The sequence below is a fragment of the Protopterus annectens genome, chromosome 17.part0 (assembly GCF_019279795.1).
Source record: "Protopterus annectens isolate FY-2018-M chromosome 17.part0, PAN1.0, whole genome shotgun sequence".
NCBI classification, from domain to species: domain Eukaryota; kingdom Metazoa; phylum Chordata; order Ceratodontiformes; family Protopteridae; genus Protopterus; species Protopterus annectens.
In genome coordinates, this window is record NC_056751.1 from 172,544,486 (window position 1) to 172,565,338 (window position 20,853).

Here is a 20,853-nt window from a genome sequence, read left to right on the forward strand (position 1 = left end):
ATTTGTGGCCTCCAGAATACAGCATCTGCACCTGCTCATGCTCTCAGCCTCCAATACAATCAACCCTAAGGCCCTGAAAAGTGGGGGGAAAAATGAAAAGTTGAGAAATTCTGCCCCACATTGACACAGCCCCAAAACACTAGGGCAGGGAGGGCAACCCTTGCCACTTGGATAAAAACACACTTTTCCTTTCCCAATCTCAGCTTAAATAACATGGTATGTCCCCATGTTCATGGATCCAGCTCAAAAATATCCACACACATGTAGGTCATTTGTGCTAAATCTGCTTCAACAACAATGACCACAACAACATGCCATGGCAACCTTCTTTACTGAATATTCACATATGTGTAACCATGACAATATGAACATGTAATGACAGTGTATACCAATCAAATATAATCCTAACTCTTGCTATCAGCTGGTTTAGAACTTGCTCTCTAGTGACTTTAAGCATGCCAAACATCTTAGCACTTGCAACCTCTGGAGTACAGCATCTGTACCTGCTCAGTCTCTCAGCCTCCAACCAAGCCAGTCCTATGGCTCAGAAAAGCAGGAGGTGGAAGCAAAAGGGGGACGTTCTGCTCCATATCTGCTATAAGGCAGATTGTCTGTTCTCCCCTATTTCCTGACACCTGAAAATAGAAAGGCATAGCTTAATTCAGTTCTTCACTTTTCATTTTAAATTTTTTATATCTATCTATCTATATATATATATATATATATATATATATATATATATGTGTTTTTTTTTTAATGTCTAAATCATAACAACTGCACTGAGGTTGCCATACCTAACAGAAAAAGTCCAGATCTAACACCAAAAACAAACCACACTGGTAGAATCCTTACCTTAACAGGGTATATAACAAAAGAAAAAAGTCATGGCCAAATCCGAGTAACTCTTGCAGAGACAAGAGCTCTCTGATTCAACTAACCAAGAAATTAAGAGGTCTAATAAAGTCTAACAGGGCCCATGCTAAGGGCAATCATAAGGCCATCTTCAGCTATGTCAAGACCATTAAAGATAACACTCAGCATTATGTAGAATTGGTGATAAATGGCACAACTTCACTTACTAGGGTGACAAAGCAAATCTACTGGTTGATTAATGTAGCTGTAACTTCATTCCCATCCCCCCCACTAACCCTTGTAAAATTCCTTCTAGCATAGCCCCCTACAACTATCAACAGGGATCACTTACAGGTGGGACTTGCTAAGGCTAAAACAATGCTTTAATGGGTCCCAACAATATCACTGGTTGCCTCCCAAATAAACTAAAACAATATCTAGCAGGACCACATGAGGCACTCTTCAACTATAGCCTCAAAACAAGTTGCATGTCAGGTGATTGGAGGGCCACAATGTTCATCCCTCCTCATAAGAGTGGACTGTCAACTGATTCCAGGAATGAATTATCATAGAAATGATCAACAAGGACATCAGCAACCTGTAGACACAGGACCTATTCCTGCTTCGCTCTGTTAAGGGAAAGTCTTGCCTACTCAGCCTGGTTGACTTCTTAGAGAGGGTCATCAAGGGTGTAGATGAGGGGAAAACAGTGCATACCACCTACCTTGACATGACAAAGCCATTCTATACAATACCCCACTCAGGTATTGTTGCAAACTCTGAGAACTAGGCATAAATCCCTGCATAAACTGCTGGATTTAGATTTCTGCCTGGTTTACATATCCACCAGGAGACCGGTCACCAGTAGGGTACCCCAGGGGTTGGTGTTGATCCCAATCCTGTTTAGCATCTACTTCTTGGAAGTAAAGGCTAATGGCTAAGGTCTTTGGATCACCAAGTTTGTAGATGACTGTAAATTGTTAACTATCATAGATTCTCCCTTCAACAGCAATATCTTACTAGAGGGTCTAACACAAACAAATAACTGGTGCCAAAGCCACAGTTAAACATTCAATACAAAGATATGTTATAGTGCCCTTTTGGAAATCATCCACCCAAACTAATTACTGTATCGATAAAACACCCCTAAGTGTTGACTAAATAGTTAGGGATCTGGGGACATATAGAGACAGTAAATTGGTCTTCAACCAACATGTAACCAAGAGATTAAGAAAAACATTCTATGTTACCCAACTCAAATGCATGGGTATGGTAACCAGGTCCAAGAAAGTTATAGTAAAATCTACTCATCTCTTATCATATGCATCACTGAGTACAATTCCCATTTTGGCATGTACCAAACCAGGCACTTGCAAGAGTTGGAATGCTCTCAAAGGTTCCTTACCAGGAGAATCCAGGGTATGAATATCCTGCACTACACAGATCACCTATAGGCCCCATCTCTGTACTCTGTCTCATACAGGTTACTGAGAGAAGATCTATGCCTAGCATATAAAGCATCCTCAGATTCACTTGTGATGGATCTCTTTAGACCAAATAGCACCAGAAACACTAGATCCAAGGACCTGAACTTTGCCTGTGACACACAAAAAAAAAACATGCTATAGACACCAATATGTGTGTCAAAGGATCTCCATGCTATGAAATAAGCTCCCAATCTACATGAAGCAAAGTTCTTCCCTGACCCTATTCAAAAGAAACCTTAATCACTGAATGGGAAATCTCAAATTCACTCTCAGCCTGGACCCCATTTCTCTGATGAATAGAGGTTGACAGTAAGGAAATGAAGCCCCAAATAACAATCTTCCCAACATAACTCTTAGCTACCACTTTATTAATATACCCCACCATACAGACGTTCAAAGAAATTAGCGGCAAAACTAGGTTGGATCACACAGTTAGGCTTGTGAAGTCTCTGGTAGTCATTAGCCTAGTATAAAGCTATGAATCTATGAACTTATACTGGTCAGAGACCATGACATTGCAAAAAAATTCTCAGAGACCCAGAAGTAAAAGTTATTGAACTTCAAATCAGAGTAAACAAAATCAAATATCAGTTTATTGCTGTTACAGGACACCTTCCATAAACCTGGAAGTACTTGCCAGGTTTCTAAATATCATGGATGAATTCTCCATAGGTTCATAGGTTCATAGGTGTGTACTAGGCTAATGGCCCTGGAGCCTTTACAAGCCTAGCCCATAGAAATGTCCTGGCATTGTGCTGCCCATCATTAGTTCCCAGTGCCTCTATCAAGTACAGCCACTGGGGTGATCCCGGGGTGAACTTTCTATTTCCCATCCACTCATCAAGATTTCACTTGAAGAGGGCTAGTGAGGTGCTCTGCTTGACATGTATGGGAAGGCTATTTCAGAGCATGGATAGTCTCTGGGTTATGAAACTGTCCCTCCAGCATGTTCTGTTGATTGTAGTAATGAGGTTGAGGTCTCTGGAGCATGTGGTGTGGAGGGATTGGGATTTCTTTAGATGTAGCATTTCTAACAGAGTTGGGTCAGACATGGCTTTGTAAGTCAAGCAGAGATCACCTCTTAGTAGATGATATCAGACAGAGAATTGCTGGAGTTTTTTAAGTCTGTCATGTGTTTAAGGCCTAGGATCCTCTTCGTGAGGTACTTTTGTGGCCACTCCAGCTGTTGCAGGTGTCTAGTGAGGTACGTGCCAAATGGGGAATTATACTCTATGATTGGTCTAATGAAGGAAGAGTAGAGAGACATGATGACCTCTTTCTTCCTTGATGCAAAATCCTTGGTAATGAGATGTGCCACATCAATGGACTTTCTGACCACAGTGGCAATGTGGTGGCCGAAGGAGAGGTTGCTGTCAACCTGTGTCCCCAGATCTTTTATAACTCCTTCAATATTCACTGGGCTCCCATTAATGTGGTAATTAGTGGGAACTGAGTTTTTCCCAAGGGGGTGACAACTCATTTTTTGGCATTAAGCTTAAGGCCATGGTTTCAAAACCAGTCATTGGTCTCAGTGAGGCCTTTCTGTAGGATGCCTGCATCACTTGGGAAGTTAATAATGGCTCCCAGCTTGCAGTCATCTGCGTATTTGGTCAACAAGAGTCCCTCCATGTTGGCTTGTACTTCTGAGAAGTAGAAGCCAAACAGGAGAGGACCCAGGACCGATCCCTGTGGGACTCCACTCGTGACTGTTCGGCAGTCTGACATGGAGTATGCTACTTTCACACTGTGGGTTCTAACTGTGAGCCAATTTGCAATCCACCTAATGATATAGGGGTTGATACCTAGTTTGCTGAGTTTATCAATAATTCCTGAGTGAGGAATGGTATCAAAGACCTTGGCCAGATTGAGGTAGGCTGTATGAATTGCTTTACCTTCATCCACTGCTCTGGTGACTGACTCAAAGAAGACAATCAGGTTGAACAAGCATGATCTACCATTCACAAAACCAAATTGGGTGGGATCTAGAGTTTGGAAATTCCCTATATCATTGTTAATTAGCTCCATGATGATGCGCTCCATAGCCTTACAAATCAGACTCATCAGGCTAATGGGGTGATACTTTCCAGGGTCTGTAGTCGCTCCTCCTTTATGGAGAAGGATGACTGTAGCAGTGCACCATTCGGTAGGGACAAAGCCTGAGGTGAGGCTGTGAGTGAACAGAGCACACAGATGTGCCAGTTCACTTTGTAATTTATGTAGAACACAGCCATAGATATTGTTGGGTCCCATGGAGGCTGTATTCTTGGCCTTAGACAATGCAGCTTTAACCTGTGCTGCAGTAATGTTGGGTGCCTGGTATTCTTCCGGTATTGATATTGGTCCTTTGGGGGATAGAGGGTTAAATTTGGCACTGAATTTGTCAGCCAGTATGTTGGCAATATCTGTTGCCTCAATATAGGATGTACCATTGTGCAGTAACTCAGAGAAAATCTGGGTATTATCATGGAGATTCTTGATATAACTATAGAAGGCTTTGTGGTTATTTTTAGTATATACTGCAATTCTGCCTTCATAGCTGGCTTTGGAGGTTTTGATGAGTAATCTAAACTTTTTGTTGAGGCTAATAAGGTAATTTTTCTAGTCTTGGGGCTTCACCTTTTTTCTGAAACAGTTTCTTCCTTCTGTTGTAAAGTTTATTAATGGCAGGGGACCATCAGATTGGCTTCCTTTTTTTGGAGGAGAGCATCTTGGTTCTGTTGGGTATGGGTAGTTCCATGCATTTATGTATGTGTTCGTACAGTGCATTGGTGCATGATTCAGCAGTCATGCATCTATTTTCCATTGGTATGGGTACCGTGAAGTTAGCCACCTCTGTTTTTAGGAGCCCTAGGTCTGCTTTGGAGACATTTTTCATGGTGGTTACCTTTGCGGGTGCTGTGGGTGAGATGTGGATTTCCATGGTGATTAGTTTGTGTTCAGATCTAACCAGGGAGGAATTGACTATTGTTGTAGAGCATTGGTTGGCCCATGTTAGTAATAACCAGGTCAAGGATGTTGCTTCCTCTAGTGGGGGTAAGAATGAGCTGGTACAGGGCATTGGCATTGATGAATTCTAGGCATTGCACTAGTGCATTGGTGCATAAGTAGTTTTCCCAGCTGATATGGGATAGTTGAAGTCACCTAGTATGAGAGTGTTGGGTTGGATCTTAATAGTTTCTAGGGTTCTTAGGAATGTGGAGTGAGAGTCTTGGGACATGGTTGGGGACCTATAGCAGGCTACGACCGGAATTCCTGTCCTACCCAATGTTAGTTGTTCCTGGAGTATCTCATTTGTGTTATGCTGGGCTACTAGTCTGGAGGTGTGCATATCCTTTATGAATATGGAGATGCCATTGCCTTTGGAGCTTTGGTCCATATTCTGGAACCGAAAGGTGTGGAATGAGTTATAGCCTGGTAACACAGGGGTGCTTTCTGCTGCTTTAAACCAAGTCTCTGTTACAGCACAAATACAGATGTTCTCCATTTTGAGGAGTGCTTTGAATGAGTGCATCGTGAGATTTAGACTTCTAGCATTCAGCAGCATGACCATCAGATTGCATTTGTTTATAGCTGTTACAGTGGTAATTTGGTCTTTGGAACACTGCCTAAAAATGGTACTATAGTGGTGGCAAGAGCCTTAGCCAGTACTCAGAAACCCAGGGGAGACAGATGCAGGCCATCTCTGGCAAAGCATTGAGGTATGTCAATCATGTCATCCCAAGCAGACAGATACTGGATCCCCTTAGAATGACACCAGAAACTTAGCCAATTGTTGAAGTCAATCATTTTCTGTTTGTACTGTGGTATCATTCTGGGTGATGGTAAGATGATGCTCAGGGCTAGGATCATACCTGCCTGGGCCACATAATCTGAGAGCTCCACCATGTCTCTTTTCATGTAGTTCAGGGAGGTGCATCTCAGATCATTCACAGCCACATGGACAATGACAGAGTCATACTTGTAATTGTTGTGGAGTGACCTGAGTGTGTGTGTTATGTCTCGGATTCTAGCACCTGATAGACAGCTGACTGTTGCCTTCTCCTTATTCGACCTAGTGAGTGGGACATTTGTGTGCCTCACTATTGAGTCACCAATGATTATTGTATTGGGCAAGATGTTTTGCCTTAGGGGCTTAGGTTTAGGGGCACACTGTGTAGATGAGCTGTGTGTCTTGTGGTTTACACTGTGTTGTGGTGGTCGAATGCGTTTCAGCCTTGGAGGTCTCTGCTTTTTGGGTAGATATCTATTTGGAGCCTCCATGAAGGTGGGTGTGTGGTTTGTGTTTCTATGTGAGGGCTGTGATGGTGGGTGTTCTGGAGGGCTATGTGTTCCATGTGGTGTGGTGCAAGTGGTGACTGTCTCCTCTTGACCAGCTATTCCGGTCTTGGCTGGAGAGTGCATGGCTTCATATTTGGAGATACAGGCGCATCTCTCACAAGTCTGAGTGTTGGGAGGTAAGAGGAGAGAGTTGTCTGTGTACATGAGGCAGTGATACACTGCCTCAGAATGCCCAAGTTCACCAGGTAAATACAAGAAAGCACAGGAAACTGACCTTTAGATATGCCAGGAGGGATGGTCATCATTACTAAGTACTGGAGCTGTTTCCTTATAAGACGCCTAGTGCTGATAGCACTAATGTGTGCTACAATAAATGCTACAAAAAGCCTGATGAAGTGCTGGTGAATAAGCTAATTAAAGTACAAGAGAGAAGAGAAAGTTGAAAGGGATAGAAAAAAACTGCACAAACGGCCAATAAACTACAGTTTCAGAGCCAGAAACCACTCCTCTTGTGGTAGATAGGCTACCTAATGCTTACCATTCTCACTAATAAGCCGGAAGGCTTCCCTCTAACACAGAAGGGTCTGGGGAAATCAGAAACTCTCAAAACAGTGCTGGATACAGCAGATCTGTATCCGGACTACTCTAGTAACAGGAAAGGTGGAAAGCAAGCTTAGAACCTATTTTCAGAAAAAACAATTAATTATAGCTGGAATACCTCAAAAAGGGTTTAAAACCATGCAGCTGAAGTTCTGGATACTGCAGACCTGTATTGAAACTATGCTACTCAATTTTTAGGTTAAGAACTCAGTAAGAACAAACTCACAGTCAAGCACAGATTAATCACTTATAGTCAAAAAATAGCAATTGCAGTACAAAAAAATACAATTCAATAACAACGAAATGCAGTAAAATGCATTTAAACAGTAATGAATTGCAGTAGATAGCAATGAAATATAGTTAACCAGTAGATTGCTTTGAAACAGTAGCTCACAAATCACAACAGTAACAGACAGCACTAGTACAGCGGTGATTCAGTAGAATATTGTCATCAATTTAGTGAGGCTACCAAAGAGCAGTAATAAATATTGCAAACAGCATAATACAGTAGAAAGAGGTACATTTTTTATATATAGTAGAAAGTGAAGAAAGAAAATAATGAGATAATTCAGGGTTCAGAAGCTAAAGGGGTGGGCCTCTGCTAAGCTCTCACTATAAACAGTAGAATGAGCTGATGTAATGTGACTAGGGGGAGTGTCCAGTATCAACTTTATACCAGAGGTGGGCAACCCAAAGCCACCAAGACCTAAGAACACCACAACAGTGGGCAGGTGGGTGGGAAAAACAGTTGTACAGGCTACAGAGATATATATTAAACAGAAGTGCAGAAGACAACTGAAAATAAACACTTATCTTTTTCAAATATCACAGCAGGGCAGTAGGCCAGTCTTTCTCTGCAGCTTTGAACAGCTTGAGCAAACAAGTACATCTGATTTAAAACATTGGCTATTAAAGGCAGATAATTAAGAACTCCATCATTCTGGAAAGCTTTAACTACCAATAGATTGACTGGAGTATCTACACCTTCAAAGCAGGATATGGACAGACATTTTTAGATCTAATACATAAAAACTCAATGAACGAGATTATTAGTAGTCCACCTAATGAACAGAATATTCTTGACTTGAGACTTTCAAGTATAATGATATCATGCATGACTCTACAAGTGTCTCCCTCCCCTATTAAGGTGGGAAATAGGATAATAACCTTTTCTATCAAACTATCTAACACCCTAAAAGCAATATATCAGAAATCAAAGGTTTCAAACATATAAATCTCTTGAAATTCTATAATGGAGTCTCAGACAGGATTACTCCAGACATTACCTGGAGAGGCAGATATGTCTCTCAGAGACTGACACTACTCTGGAATAGACTACCAGTTCACATCAAATAAAGCCCATCTATGACCCTGTTTAAGTGTAGCCTGAATGACTGAATGGGAAACCATAAAGTCCTGCCGAGGATTTCACCTGTGACCCTCCTAGATATGGGCAGTTGTTTCTAACTAAGATCTCAAGTTTAGGCAAGATCCCTTATGTTGGGTTTCTCTAGTATTATATTGGGCAGCATCTCCATTAGGTTTGGATCCAAGACATCCTACAGAAAGGCCTCACTGAGACCAACGACTGGTGTTGAAACCATAGCCTTAAGCTTAATGCCAAAAAATGCATTGTCATTCCCTTTGGGAAAAACTCAGTTTCCACTAATTACCACATTGATGGTAGCCCACTGAACATAGAAGGTGTTATAAGAGATCTGGGGACACAGGTTGACAGCAACCTCTCCTTTGACCACCACATTGCCACTGTGGTCAGAAAGTCCTTCTATGTGGCACATCTCATTACCAATGGTTTTGCATCCAGGAAGAAAGAGGTCACCATCTCTCTCTCCTCTTCCTTCATTAAACCAGTCATCAAGTATAATGGCCCATTTGGCATGTACCTAACTAAACACCTGCAGCAGCTGGAAAGGCCACAGAAGTACCTCATGAAGAGGATCCTAGGCCTTAAAAATATGCCCTACATGGACAGACTCAAGAAACTCCAGCTTTTGTCTGTCTTATATCGTCTGTTAAGAGTTGATCTTTGCTTGACTTACAAAGCTATGTCTGACCCAGCCCTGTTAGAAATGTTACATGTAAAGAAATCCCAATCCCTCTGCACCACACGTTCCAGGGACCTCAACCTCATTACCACAATCAACAGAACATGCTGGAGGGAAAGGTTCATAACCCAGAGACTGCCCATGCTCTGGAATAGACTTCTCATACATGTCAAGCAGAGCACTTCTCTGGCCCTTTTCAAGAGAAATCTTGATGAGTGGATGGGAAATAGAAAGTTTACCCAGGGATCACTTCAGTGGCTCTACTTGATAGAGGCATGGGAAACTAACGGCGGCATGATGCCAGGGCACTTCTATGGGCTAGGCTTGTAAAGGCTCCAAGGCTGTTGGCCTAGTATACACCTATGAGCCTATAAGATTGTTGTTTAGGCAAAGCACAAGTCTCCTGTATACTACTGAGTGCAGTGACACTGACTTCACTCAGTCAATGTATGACATGTGCTGGAGACCCTGAAATTTCTTGGTTAGAAATCTCTAATGTCTCTCAAGTTGCTGCAGGTGCCTAGTAAGGTATACACCAAAGGCAGCATTGCACTCAATTATTGGCCTAATGACAGTCGAGTACAGGGGTGTTATGACCTGTTTTGCTCTTGAGGTAATGTCTTTGCTAATGAGGTGTGCAACATAGAATGTCTTCCTTACCACAGTAGACACATGGCAGTCAAAGTTTAGGCTACAGTCAACTTGCATTCCCAAGTCTGTCACTACTGAGTTGTTACTTAAGGCATTATCATTTACATGATAGTCTGCAGAGATATTTTTTTAAATGAAGAGGATGATAATGCATTTTTAGCACTGAGTTTGAGTCCATGGCATTGGCACCAATCATTTTTGTATAAGTCCATCTTGAAGTATATTGACATCGTTTGGTGATTCAGTGATTGCATCTAATTTGCAGTCATTACCAAACTTAGTTAACCACAGCCTCTCTGTTTAGGCCTGAACTTCTGAGAAGTGTATTCCAAACAATGGGGGTCCCAGCACTGACTCTTGTGGAACCCACTGGTGACAGGACTGCTGGTTGAGTTAAATTCTCTAACTTTGACTGATCTGTCATTGAGCCAGTTAGCAACCCACCTCACAACGTAAGGGCTGATATTCAACTGGGAGAGTTTATCAATGATGACCAAATATGGGATTATGTTGAAGGCCTTAGCTAAGTCAAGGTAGGCTGTATACACAGACTTGCCTTTGGCTATGGTTCTGGTGACATTTCAAAGAAGTCCACCAGGTTTAACAGGCATGACCTGCCTTTGACAAAATCAAACTGTGTCATATCAAGGATTTGGAAATCACTTATATCTTTATTTATAAGGTCCATGATGATTTTTTCCATAGAGAGTCTGTGTTTTTGGCCTTGGAGATAGCATAAATTATTTGCTGTTTGGAGATGCAAAGTAGTGATGTAGAGGGAATGTTTTGTGGAATGTTTGGAGAGGACAGGGGTGACATTTTCACCAAACCTATTAGCTAACGGGTTAGCTATTTTCACAGGATCAATATGTGTGTGATGCCATCCACAGCTAGTTCAGCACATGTCTGGGTTCTACCTTTCAGACTATGGATATAGCTGAAGAATGTCTTATGGTTATCCTTAGATATGGTTCCTAAATTTTTTTGAAGTTGCCCATAGAGGATTTTACAAGTTGTCATATTTATTTCTTTACACAGAGGAAGGCATTCTTCCATGGTTGGGACCTCTTTTTTATGCTTTCTTCTTGTTGTTGTAGAATTTATTAATGCTAGATGTCGACCAGGGAGGCTTGTTTTCTTTTTCTTGAGGGTCTTGTTTTGATGCTGTCAGGAACAGCTGTGTAAATACATTTGTGTAAGTGTTTGTACAAGACATTTGCGTATACCTGTCAATGCCATCTGTGGGAACAGGAACTTGGAAATGATTTGGAATTTTTTTATGCCATCCCTTAGGAGGGAATAATTAGCTTTGGTGAAAATATTTACCCAATTACACCTAAGAAGGGTTCAAGTGCTATAGTTACTTCAAACGTGACTGATTTGTGATCAGATTTAACAAGTGAGGATCCTATAATTGTGGTGGTGCAATGGTCACCCATGTTGGTGAGGACCAGGTCAAGAATATTTGAGCCCCTTGTGGGGTTGCATACTATTTGTTCGAGGGCATTGGTGTTAAAGTCCAGGAGCCTTTGTGCAAGAATGTTGGGACTTGTATAAGTTTCCCAGTTAATGGAGGGATAGTAAACATCACCCATGACTAAAGTGTTTGATTGTAATTTGATTCACTCAAGTAGGCCCAAATAAGCAGCTTGGGTATCATGATTCATTAAAGGGGACCTATAGGTAATGATCACTTGAATGCAATCTTACCCATATTTAGTTGAACTTGGAGTAACTCAATGGAGTTTTCCCTTAGAGGTGTATTTATCTTTCATGAAGATAGATACTCCTCCTCCTTTGGTTCTCACACATTCATTTTACAGTCTGAAAGTGTGGAAGGCATTGTAGCCTTGCAAGACTGGGGTACTCCTTGCAGCCCTGAACCAAGTTTCTGTGACTGCACAGATGTCTACATTCTTCAGGAGAGCAGTGCATCCAGAAAGTTCAGTTTCTGATTTAAATGCCTAACATTTAGCAGCAAAACCTTTAATTTATACATGAGTGATATTTTCATGTCAGAACTTTTGTTCTTGAGACCTTATATTGTGGTATCATCCTAGGTGAGGGTCGAATGCTGCTCATGGCTAGGGATATTCCTGCCTGGGACACATATTCAAAGAGCTCAATCATGTCTCTCTTCATATAGTCCAGTGAGGTATGCCTTAAGTCATTCACACCAACATGAACCATGACAGAGTCATAATGGTAATTGTTGTTGACAGACTTGAGTGCAGTTGTGATCTGACAGCTCCTGGCACCCAATAGACAGCTGAACATAAGCTTCTCCTTGTCCAACCAGTTGAGTGGGACATCTGCTTGTCTCACAATGGAGTCACCTATGACTAAACAATTTGGTTTAGATGTGCTTTGTCTTAGGGGTTTATTTGGTGAGACACTGGTGCTTGTGTTTTTATGTGTATTGAGTACTGTATTAGGTTTAGCATGTTTGTGTTTGGAAGATCTCTGGTGTTTACATAGGTTTCTGGTGAGTACCTCTACAGATGATGGTTGATGTGTTGACTGCAATGTTTGAATAGGAGGTGTAGTATGTGAGCTGACTACCTATTCAATGTTACTGTTCTGTGCATGAGAAAGCAAGGATTCCATACTTTTAGTGTAGATGCATCTCTCACAAATTGCACACATGCATGTGGCAAAGCATTTTTGGTTAAACCAAACTTTTCAATACTAACAGTACCTGGTCTAATGCTCCTGCTGGTGGATTTCTGTTTTCTTACAGAATAGAATCTTAACATGATTCTGTCTACTGTTCAAGCAAAACCAAATTAATCATGTACAGGTCTTTGTCATGGAATAACATAATGTAACCACAAACATGTTGCAGCAGCCCTAACAGGGATAGCCTAGTTGTGTAAGAGCATTCAGGCCTTAACATCCATTAGTGCTCACTCTGAAACAGTAAATGTGTAAAGATAAGAGGCAGTTGCATTAAGATTATTCAGAGTTTGGTTTAGGTGGCATCACACCCCAGTGGGAGTTGTCCTAAACCTGCAAAACATAGTCCTCCTCATACTTTCTTCATTGTGGTTCTAGCTCTTCTAGACATGGCAGCACTTGATAAGGCACAAGGCTGGACTCCATGCTGATATGAAAAGGAGAACAAAATCATGGTTTACATTATGAAAAAAATTGTATCTGGAGAAGATCGAGGTGTGCACTAGAGGTTTTGATTGAAAAAAAAAATCAGTATCTAGCAGGAGTAAGGTGAATACCTGAAAACCCTAACAGGGATCACCAGTTCTAGCCAGCAGTGTTGTCATAGATTCAACAACCTGAAGAAGCATAGACAAAATCAGCTGGCTGAGTGGGTAGAACAGATGGAGGCAAAAGACCAGAGTTCTATCGAAAGATAGTTTTTTTTGTGGAGATATAGTTAACATAGGTTAAACATACCTTTAAAATATAATAAAGTTGCATAACTAAAAATATTTGATAAAAGAAATATGTGTACCTGCAGAAATGTATCTGAATGCAAACCTATGCGGATTTAGTTGATAACATAATTGTCTATATAAATACAAATGAAAGATATGTATGAGTAAAATAATAATCTGCATATTTATGTCTGAACAATACAAGTATACATGTGCAAGAGGACACTTAAAGTACTTGTTCATATACAGAAAGAAAAAAAAAAGTTTGCATTTCCGTAATTTCATTTAGTATTGCCTTTACTTAGGTAGTACTTAAATTACACACATATTGTTTGTGCAGGCCAGGAAATATTTATAATTATAGTACTTGTATAAGAAAGTCATTTTCTTCTCAATTATAACTGCACATACAAGATGGCTGAAGCCAGTCAAGTACTAGGTTAGAGAAGGGGCCTATTGCACACTAAATTTAGTGAGAAATAACCCATATTATTTCCCCTCTCTTACTTCTGCCTACATTTTTAATTTATCACCTTACATGCTTAGAATTATTAAGGACCTGCCAAACACACACTTTTGAACAGTTTAGGAAATGAAAACATTCAAGACTTGCTTCATTGTTCTGTGTGTCTGCACATTCCTGCTGAACAGAATTCCAAGACTTGTATATGCAAAAAATATTTAAAAAAACAAAGTCCACCAAAACTGTACTTGTGCTTTTAAGGGATAGTAAAGGGAAGACTAGCACAGTATGATAATTCAGATACTAATATATATTTGAACAAATGCATGGTAAGGAAATACTACAGTGAATACAATGGTTTAGAAATAATAATCATATACTCAAATGATGGCAAACAGTGAAATACAGGTAAACAAAATTGTCTTATATCTTCTCCTTACAGTTGAAGATGAGATCTTCTAGAATAGGAGACATCAGGAAAGGTGCTTAAAAAGACTTGCCAAGTCTGATGGTAAGCCTATTCATATATGTATATATAGGAAATAATGAATTAATAATAATTCATACAGAGGTGTAACTGCAGTATCACAGTACGTTCAGTAAGTTACTGCAAGCAAAAGTGAGAAATGTCAGAAAATACTGCAGAATTTCTGTGTTTAACAGATTTTATTAGTGTATATAAAGAAGTAATTGATAGGTAATAGTAACTGAAGCAAGAGAGTGCCTTGAGTAAATTACTGCAAACAAAGTTAGAGATATGTCAATATATAAGTGCAGTATTGTGTCAAAGATTTTATAAGATACAAGTATTTATAAAGGGTATTCTCAGTACAATATTTGTAAACAAATTCATATCAGGCACAAGCATGCCCCAGGATTCACAAATCCTCCGTGTAAGACTAAAGTAGTCTTACACGGAAATGCCAGTCTAAGAGTAAGATGGCAGCGCGGCATGCATATTAATGAGGGCGCGCTGCCTCAACTCAAAGGCTAACATGGAGCATGCATGAGTGTAGGGGGCATGTCAGACTGCTGAGCAGTCCAAAAATCCATGCCCCTGCAAACCCCTCAATCGGGAAATGTCAATTGACATGAGCGAGACCTCTCAAATGTGTACATGCCCAACACTACACTCCCCCCACATTCTAAACCCCAGTACAATTATAAAATGTAAAACTTTTATTATTTTTTTTATTATTCCTGATATAGCTGCCCATATTTGCACGTGCTTGCGTGGGTTTGCCCATTGCTTAGCTACAGTTTGCAGTCAAGACATAGAAGAGGATAATAAGAAACCTATATGCAAATTAAGCAAAATAGCAATCGCACAAAGAGGAGGCATTCCCGGTTCGAGTCCCACCACTTCCCTTTTTATTTTCTGTTGGAAATCTGTATATGAAAAGAATTCCTGACATTTATCACTGAAATAGTAAAAAGCATTGAAATGGCCTATGTAGTAGTGAACGAATTCTGTATATATAAGAAAGTGAAATGGTTATGCATACTGATGAATGCATAAGTAACGTATCTTAAGCAATGTGAAGCACTGCTAAGCAAAGTTTACCAGTATTAAGCACATTTATGTATAATTGCTCATAGCTTAGCACTGCTTTAACTAGTGCAATAGCTTTGCGCGGAGCTACGCATCGCGCCAACAGAACATGTTTGCGTGTAGCTGAGCACCGCGCTAACTAGTGCAACGCCGGGCAATGTCGAGCAACGTAGAGCAACGTTGGGCAAAGTTGAGCAAAGTCGGCTAAACACAGCCACACCTTCTAGGAGGTCTGGCCAGTAGTAAAATAAAAGGCAATGACAGGCCTTGAACCCAGGATACTGTACACCATAATCACAGTACTGAACCACTAAGCCATGACAGCTTTTTATATGCATGCACTTTCAACGCACACATACATATCAATAGAAGTTTACCTATTGCTAAGCAGGTGTGGTTTCAGCTGAATTTCTTCAAAACCGGGCAATCACAGATAAGTGTGGGAAATGAGGCATATTTAAGCTCCATAGGTGAGAATACTTGCCATAACTGGTTGTAGCTCCCATCTGCAGTCAGCATGGCTGGTGTTGGAGAGGGCTCTCAATTTCGAGTGCAACGTTGGGGCATTGAGGAGTCAAAAGTAATGGTTTGGCTCCTCATCTATAATCATGAGGAGAGACTCCTGCAAGGCCAGTTCCAAGGCACCCAATACAAAGCGGAAGCCTGGAACCGTCTAGGTCATGATCTCACCAGTGCTGCAGGCGTCCCCCGCACTGGTGAGCAGGTCAGACACCACTACTCAGACCTGAAGAGATGCAAGGAGGACCGACTGAACCAGTGGATACAGGAGGCCCGTGGGATAGAAAATGCCCCACTACTGAGTAGGTAGCCATGGAATAAAGTATGTAAGAATTGTTATAGTAGTCTATATTATGGATAGGTATGTCTCAATATCACTTCATTTACTTCACAGCTGCAGGTGTCCGTGCTGCGAATCAGCAAGCCTATGCAGATAGGCTGCTAAGGCTGCGCCACCAAGCAGGTTAGTAATTTAGTAATTACCCTGCAAGTATTGTTATATAAAATAAGTGAGAGAGCCTGAGAAAAAGTGTTGTAGCCCAATAATAAAGTTATAATAAGTCTTGAATAACTTTCCTGCATGTACTGTTATATAAAATAAGTGGGAGAGCCTGACAAAGAGTGTTGTAACCCATTAATAAAGGTATAATAAGTCCTGAATAATTTCACTGCATGTATTGTTATATAAAATAAGTGAGAGAGCCTGAAAAAAAGTGTTGTAACCCATTAATAAAGGTATAATACGTCTTGAATAAGTCCTCTGCATGCACTGTTATAGCAAATAAATGAGAGAGCCTCTAGAAAAGTGTGTTATGTAATTAATAAAGGTATAATACCTGGAGTGTGTCTGTGTCACTTTCTTTGATATGTTGTTGTACTCTTGCATTATAGAAATACTACTGTTGCATTAACCGCTGTCAACCCACACTTGGGTAGGCCCATATAAAGTGGATGAAGGGAGTGCCGGTAGCTGTTAAGCATATATATAGTCCTCAACTGTTGGTTCATGGCTGGCATGTACAGGTTAATCTGGCACATGAGTAGCTTGTTATTATGTTCCCCAGAAATGTCAGTGTGCTGCTAGACATGTAGGGTGCTGTTAAAATATAACTGATAATGTCATCTGAACACATCTAGATATGTAGATATATAAATATAAATGTAATATATAAATATGTAGCAGTAACATCTGCATCCTGGACAGTTTGTATGTCAGATACAGGTCAGGTATATAAAGAACTAGCAAAACCCATTTCACAATTTAACGGACATTGCCGAGTGTAATAATACATGTAGGGGATATATACCTGCAGTCAATAGGAATGTAGTGTAAACTATAACTATATATAACTTGTTAATGGAGGTATCTTTTTACACCCTACTGTATGTGCATAAGCAATGCAATTCCATACCTCAATGGGTATGTCTAATCTCAAAACATTTGTTGGGACATATGTCTTATTGGTTTATAAATATCTGCATTTACTTTCATGCATGTGCCCTGTTCAAATACCACAATCTTGATGGCCTGTTTCCATCAATTAATCCTGCATGATGTTGGAATGTCCACTGTTGTTCTATATATGCATGTGTTATGCTTGCTGTTCTACTGTTGGAACTCTGGTGTGTTGGGTTAATGGGAACACTACTGCATGCTGTTACAACTAATTTGGAATGCTGTTGTCTGTTACCAACCCATATTGTCATTAAATCCCCCTAAACATAGAACGTATGGGAAGGCCGGTCCCAGCAGACCCACCTGTCCCACCTCAGCTGGCGATGGCACCTGGCAGCAGCAGGTCTGGTGCCCAGTATGGGACCTCCTCCTCCATTGGGCCTGTGCCACCTTTGGGAGGAAGCACTGCAGGGGATGGGGCTCATCCCTCCCATGCAAGTGTGGGCAGAGGAGGGCCTCCTCTCACCCTCCGAACGGTCCGGGCTGTGGTGCGTAGGGAGATCCAGCTTTCTGTCACTGATCCTCTACGACAGCTTGAGGCACGGGTGGCGTGACTCATGGGTGAGCCTGCCCCTCCTACACAGCCCCCAGCACAGCCACTCTCTGGTCTGTGAAGGTGTAGTGGTGACTGCCCATGAGTGGGGATCTCAGCTCCACTGTCGCCATCTGTGGGCTCATGGGCTTGTGGTTTCCAAACATCCTTCCCCGTCAATGTTGTTCACCCCCCACATGTGTCATATTCCACCCCTGTATGCATCTTGCTTGTCCTGTCTGTTTACCGCCCCAACCTACCTCCCCAAATATACCTACATCCCCTACCCACATTCCACTCTCACCTGGAAAAAGAAAAAAAAAGGGCAACCTGCTCCAAAAAAAAATTACGCACCATACATAGCTGCCCATTTTGCACACATGTCTGCTGGACATATAAAATGTAATTTGATTGGCAGTACAACATACTTTGTTGTCCTCACCCCTCTCTCAGGGGTGGAAGGTTTCATATTTCCCTCCAAAATTATTGCATATGCACAGCTGTTGCTGTAAAAGAAATGGGCAGCTATGGTCCTTCCCTACACCCATCCTGCACATCCCGAGCTGTTTTCCCTACTGTCTTTCCCTCTTTGTGCCCCTTTTCACCACTGCCCTATCTCCCCATTTTCTTTTCTTTCAAAGAAATGAGCGCGAGGGTTAGTGGGAGTAAGCACTTTTAAGCAGTAGTTAGCGGGTTTGCATGAGTGTGCGCTTGTGTGCGCTTAGCTAAGCATTGCTAAGCATCGCGCAAACCCACGCAAACCCGCTTACAACTGCTTAAAAGTGCCTTAGTCAACCTGCATGTGAGGGCCCTTGTTCTGCTCAGCAGCAAAATAAAACACCTCTGTCAGTCTCGAACCCCAGACCTTGGACACACTAGACTGCATGAAGTATCACTAAGCCACAACAGATATACAGCAAGTTGTTGCTGAAATAAATATGCATCAGAATGAGTGAATGTAAATGAAAAATAGGAATGCTATAACAAAAAACCTGTTCTGTGGAACTTTACCAGCAGTTGTTGAGGAATTGCATTACATAACTGTGATAAGAGAACCAGCCATTCTAGCAGTAAATGATGTTACAGCAGCACTTTACAACCCCCACACAGTATCATAGCAGGACAAACACTGGCATATCTGACTAGGGCAGAGGACATACATCCCAACTGTGACTATATATCAGGGATGTCCCTGATTTTGAAACATATGTTAGCTGTGTCCCTCTGAATCCCCTGAAAAGTACTGACATTAGGCAGAAAGGTGGGGTATTACACCTAATGAATAATGACAATATGTAGGAGTTAGACACTGCTTGTACTTCAGAAAAGGTGTAGTAATCCATATGCACTGGTTCTCCTGAAGTCTCCACTTACTGTCTCTAATATTTTGAAGGTGTACCTCACTTTTACCTACCTTTACCTCACTCTGTTCAAATATGTACCTGAGTGTTTCAGAGGCCTGGCCAAGGCAGAAACACACAGGCATATCAGCTTTTCTGCTGTTACACACTGTGCAAATAGCTTTGGAAGTAATTCCACAAGCATACCCTTATGTAGGAGTACAACACTGAAATACCAAAGGATGTAGCCATGTACTGGTAGCAAACGACTGTAACAATGCCATTGTACCAGTGCTGAAAAGACCTGTGCATTGCACAGACAGAGAATAACAGCCTAACATCTGGCTACCATCTGGATAGGTCAACATTTGGGAGCTATGCAGACATACTACTTGCCTTGCTAAACTAACAGGTATACAGCAACCATTTAAGTCCAGCAAGATAACATTCACACAGTAATACATAATGCCCTCTGTATGTCTGCATCCCCACCCAAATGTACAATATACCTGTGTGTTCAGGGTCTACCAAGGATGTAGGTAGTCATACTCAGTACTGGAATTGTCCAGTTTTGTTGAGCATCCTGTGCTAATGTCATCAATAAAAAAGCACAAACTGTGCAGAAGTGAGTACATTAATATTCACAGTATAGCAGTTTAGAAACAGTTCATGTGCCAAATGATTACATCTCAATAACTACTTTTGTATGTCAGTTAATTGTATCAGTAGAAAAGAAAATACATACTCCCATGTATCTTGTGTTAGCATTTGTAGGGGTGAGTACAATTCTACACTGACAACTGTGTAGTGGAAGTGGCAACATTCAGGTCTGAGTACAGCATTTAAATCACTGGCTACACCCCTAGCTTCAGATATAAGAACTATACCAACCTTCTGACGTACACAACGGTGTCCACAGCAAACAAGCATGTGCCCCACTTTGGAAAGCTGAAAGGTCTATGCCTACCTGACATAGCAATTTATAGCATTGGGTTGCTATGACAGTGAGTACTGCAATTACCACACAGCAGGCTGCATGCAATTACCAAATGGTGGCCACCAATTGGTGCAGAGGCCATCACATGTGCAGATACCTATAAAAGCAGGCTGTACTTGCTGGCCACACATGCAATCATTCCATTGCAGAGATTGAGAGACAGAGAGACAGAGACAGAGAGAGACACACACCAACCCACATCAACCAAAAAAAAAAAAAACACACGGAACGTAGTACTACCAACACATACAAAGGAAAGGTATGTAACAGATATGTATTTACTGGCATGTAGTAGATGTATTTGAAGAGTACTCTACATACTTTGAAACATCCATATGTGGCAGCAGTACGTATCTATGCACAGATGCCCTGCATAACTACTGCCATGGACAAATCAGTGTGTAGCAGTGTGCAGTGAAACATAACTGTGACATATGTAGCTCAGCATTAAATGTCAAACATCTGATCCATGTTATCTGTGTTCTGTACAGTAGTGTGGACAATGGTTGTTTGGGGGAGTAGCACATACAGCTATATAAACATGGATGTGACAGAGTAACACACGCATGCTAGACATATTAATGTGTAGCTTAGCATTGGCTACTGCTGTACCAGTCTAGTATGCTAATCTAGCATTTGCAGCTATATATACACCCTCTAATATC